Genomic DNA, 5,261 nt, shown 5'->3' with positions numbered 1-5,261 from the left:
ATCAATCTTGAGGTAATCCACGTTTTGCTCTTCGAATTTCTAGCCTTATTTTCGAGTTTCATGAGCAAAAATGTTGAGATTTTGGGCTCTTTGATGTTATAGGACCCAACTCTCTTGAAGGAGAAGGTTAATCTTGTCTCCTTGGACCTTGGGTGTGGTAAGATTCTCAACCCCAGTGTTATTTGTGGTTCTATGATGTTTGGGTTTTGAGATGTTGTGTATGGGTATGATGATTGTGGCTTAGGTTGTGTATATGTGAATTTTGGAGATTGATTGGTGATATTGAAAAGCTTGAGAAAGGATTTGGTGGTGAGAAATCTGTTCTTGGAGGTGTTGAAGCCTTGAGAGCTTGAGGAAAAGTGGTTTGGAAGTGCTCCGGTGGAGCTTAGGAAAATCGGCTAAGGTATGGTTTCGGTTTTCCATATCTAATATGTAATGTGGTAGGAAATACTTAGGCTAGAGACCCTAAGATAGGCATTGAATTGTTAGTGTTGTTGAATGGTTGAGATATATGATGTGGTCATATATGTGATGATGATTATTGATGCCTTGATAGTATGATGTATGAGAAATATACATGTTGTGATATATGCTTGATGATTGATTATGGTTGAATTGTGGGTTGAACCATGTTAATGGTGAATATGATATTGATTATGTATAATGATGGTTAATTGGAATTGGTGTTGTTGAAAATTGGCATGAGGAAGAGTATATGATATGTCAATGTGTTTGGGTTTGAGCCACTTGGGTGAAGTGGGTTAAAATGATGGGATAATGATTTTGGTAAATTGTGGAAAATTGTCCATGTGTGAGTTGAGGAGGCTTGGTGTTGAATTTGATATATTTTGATTGATTTCAAAGAAAAGGGATGAAATTGGCATGTTTTGATTGATTTTGAAAAGAGTTAAAAATGGCTTGTTTTGAAAATGGCACTTTGTGGTTTTTATGAAAAACTTGGTTTTTGGGCATACTTTGACGGGACATAACTTGGACTACAGATCTCTGTTTTGTGCCAAATCTGTTTAGAAATGAAATTAGATCTGGGATGTCCATGCCGTTCGAAGAACGGGTGAAAAACGATTTAAAATGAGGAAGTTATGTCCGTCGGAAGATTGGGGGTTGAATTTGTGAATTCTGCAGCTTTTAACTTAGAAAAATTTTTAGCAGAACGACCCCTCGCGCGTAGGCGCACATGGCGCGTACGCGCCGTTCTTCCAGAAAGTACCATCCACACGTGCGCGTGATGTGCGCGGGCGCGCCGATGGGCTGCACCCAATGCCCAACTATTTTCCAGAGAGTTGTGCCAGAGTTATGCTAGTTTTGTGCCTGGGGCACAAGAGTACCCACGCGTACGCGTGGTTGACGCGTGCGCGCCGTTAACTAATTTTTGAATGTGCTCGTCCGCGTGAAGAGCGCCTACGCGCCGATGAGTTTTTGTGGCCATCCGCGCGTGCGCGTGGAGTGCGCGTACGCGTGGACCTGTTTTCATCATAAAGTTGATTTTTGAGTTTTAAAAGCCAAATCTCATACTTCTAAGCCTCCGATCTCTCCACTTATGTCTTAAATGATGTTGATATGCCTAGCTATTAGAAAAGGAGCTAGGGTATGTGGTAAATTGCGAGTGAAGTAAGGGAAAAATGAATGATCAATGAGGATCAAAGATGATTATGTGAGAGGCGGAGGATGGTGGTGGAAGTGCTTGTTATGCCATGGGCCGAAAGGCCGTATTTGTTAATGAGATGGCTGGTTATGGATTTAACCGTGATGCCGATTGGCTGGTTATGGATTTAACCGTGAGCCGGATGACTAAATTATTGCCGTGTTACGGCGGAGCCATGATTATGGCCATGTATAAATGCATATATGCTATTGAATGAATTGTGAATGTTGCACTTCCACTGTTGGAGATGAGAGTTCCCCTGGGAGGAAGCAGTGGCTAGCCACCATGTGCTCCAGGTTGAGACTCGAAGCTCTTTTGACCCTATGTCATAAGTGTGGCCAGGCACTGTGAAAGACCCGGATGAGCTCGCCCCCGTAAATATCAAGCTTATGATGAGTATAACTCGAGTTGGGGATGCGTGACAGAGGGACAGTCCAATGGTTAGCTACCAGGACTTGTCGAGTTGGCTCTATAACCGACAGATGATATCATCAGCCACTAGGGACAGGCATTCATCATATGCATACTATATGAATTGTTTGAGATTGCCTATTTGACTGCATATTACTTGCTAATTGTCTAAATGCCTTATTTGTTCCTATTTGTATATTTTTTGTTTGATATAACTGTGTTTGCTACATTATACTCCTGCTGGTGGTTGGGAGGTTTGAAGGAATTGGAATGGAAGTATTAGTTAGACTGAAGAATCTTTAGTCAGTCGCCACATATGGTTTAGCTTGTTTATAAGCTTTGATATTATCTGGAGGAAGTTCTAGGATTGCCTTTGGCTTTCCTCTATTATTATGTATTATATATGTGGAAGTTGTTACCATGCTGGGACCTCTGGTTCTCACCCGTGCGGATTTTGTGGTTTTCAGATGCAGGACGTTAGGTTTCCCGCTAAGGCATGCTGGAGACTGCTAGATTTGCGAAGATCCTTTGTTCTTGGAGACTATGTTTTGGGTTATATGTTTTGCTTAGATACTTTTATCTCCATTAAATAATACAAACTGTGATGACTCCTCTTATGGGAGATTTTGGAGAATAGGTTGCTGTATTTGTGTCCCTTTGGGTTTTCTTTGGGGTTTTCCTTATTTTATCATATGTATATATTGCTATACTCGGACCGGTTATCTTCGCAGCCGGATTTTGAGTCTTGATATTCCTGTTTTTGACACTCTTTTGTATATATATAATATCGCGTTGGTTTATCCTTGTTCGTTACGTTATCGATCGGAGTGTTGCGCTTTTGAGTTGCGGTTTTTGTTTACCCCTTTTTCAACAAAGGCTCCTAGTTATAATCAATCATTCATACTACTAGACGTACTAAATTTTTAATTTAGAGGTCGTAATACCTTGCCATCTCTGAATTATGACTTAAGCATAAGACTCTGTATGGTAGGGTGTTACATTATGGTATCAGAGCAGTTCATTCCTGTAGGGCCTGAGGGATGGACTGACTATGCTTCTGTGCATTCTCTGTGTGTGTGTGTGTGTTATGTGCTGTTAGTATATCTACTTGATATAATTGGGATAAACGTTCATGAGCATGCATTTGGGACTTTGAAGCACTAGACTTCCGATATTGAGACTGATCAACTTAATATCGATTGTTGGGTGTGTATAGGGACCAGATGGCGCCTCGTGGTCGCGGTAGAGGCCGTGGACGAGGTCGTACTTATGTTCGTGCACCGGAGAATAACCCTAATGACCCGGTGAACTTTATGACTGCGTTGGAGAACATGGCTGCTGCTATGCAAGCTACTGCTGAGGCTCTTGGTCAACAGATGAACAACCATGGTAATGATGGAGGTGGAGTTCAGGGGCCGATGACACTGGCAAACTTTTTGAAGGTTAATCCGCCTAAGTTCAAGGGAACTACTAGCCCGACTGAGGCTGATACATGGTTTCAGGCTATAGAGCGAGCACTGCAAGCACAAGTGGTACCTGAAGGATAGCGTGTCGAGTTTGCTACCTATATGCTCACCGGTGAAGTGTTGCATTGGTGGCAGGGTATCCGACGTCTTTTGCAGCAGGGTGATGACTATATTACCTGGAATGTCTTCCAAGAGGAGTTCTATAAGAAGTACTTTCCGACTTCTGCTAGGACAGCTAAGGAACTTAAGTTACTACAGCTGAAGCAGGGTACCATGTCCGTATCAGAGTATACTGACAAGTTTGAAGAGCTATTTAGGTTCTCTCGTATGTGCCAAGAGACTTCGGTGGAATATGAAGAATGGAAGTGTGTTAAGTATGAAGGAGGACTCCGGTGTGATATTTTCAGTTCAGTGGGACCAATGGAGATTAGGACTTTCTCTGAGTTGGTAAACAAGTGTAAGGTTGCTGAAGAGTGCGTGAAAAGGGCAACCGCTGAGAAAGGGAGTCACAAAGGATCATTCCCACAGAACCGAGGGAAGAGCTTTGCACCTAGAGGTCCGTCTTTCAAGAGGGGAAGCTCTTTCAGGAGGCCCAACAACAACAACAACTCCCAAGGGAAGAAGTTTGGGAAGCAACCTCAGAATGATCAAGCTTGTACTAGATGTGGGAGTCACCATCCGGGAGCACCATGCAAGGCCGGATGGGGTTTGTGCTACAATTGTGGAAAAGCGGGGCACAAAGCCGCAAGTTGTCCAGAGAAGCAGAAACAAGGTGCTGGGAAAGCACAACAGACTGGTCGGGTGTTCACCACTTCAGCTATAGGTGCTGAGGGATCTGAGGCACTTATTCGAGGTAACTGTGAAATGGCTGGTCAAACTTTAAATGCTTTATTTGATTCGGGAGCATCGCATTCATTCATTGCATTTGAAAAAGCCCATGAGTTAGGATTGAAGATCGTAACCTTAGGTTATGATCTAAAAGTATATAATGCTACCCATGAAGCCATGGTGACTAGGCTAGGATGCCCGAAAGTTTCCTTTAGGTTCAAGCAGCGTGATTTTGTTCATAATTTAATCTGCTTGCCGATGATCGGTCTTGATCTTATCTTGGGATTGGACTGGTTATCTAAGAACCATGTTCCGCTAGATTGTTCTACAAAGTCGGTGTACTTTATGCCAGAAGATACAGAAGGGCCGGTCGTGGTAAATAATTATTACTTGAATTCGATGGTGGTGAACTGTTCTGGAATCGAATGTCAGGGTATCCTGTTGTTAACCGCGGGTGTTTCAGGTGATGATCAAAGGTTGGAACAGATTCCGGTTGTGTGTGAGTTTCCGGAAGTGTTTCCTGATGATATTGATGAGTTTCCACCTAACCGAGAGGTTGAGTTTGCTATTGAGTTGGTACCTGGGGCAGGACCAATCTCGAGTGCTCCTTATAGGATGTCACCGTTAGAGATGAACGGGCTAAAGTCTCAGTTAGAGGATTTGTTGCGAAAGAATTTTATCCGACCAAGTGTCTCTCCGTGGGGTGCTCCAGTGTTACTGGTAAAGAAGAAAGATGGGAGTATGTGGCTCTGTGTGGATTACAGGCAGCTGAACAAGGTTACAATAAAGAATAAGTACCCATTGCTGAGAATTGATGATCTCATGGATCAGTTACAAGGAGCTGGAGTTTTCTCCAAGATCGATTTGCGATCCGGTTATCACCAGATAAGGGT

Source organism: Arachis duranensis, chromosome 9 (assembly GCF_000817695.3).
Source record: "Arachis duranensis cultivar V14167 chromosome 9, aradu.V14167.gnm2.J7QH, whole genome shotgun sequence".
NCBI lineage: Eukaryota > Viridiplantae > Streptophyta > Magnoliopsida > Fabales > Fabaceae > Arachis > Arachis duranensis.
This window is presented reverse-complemented; position numbering follows the sequence as displayed.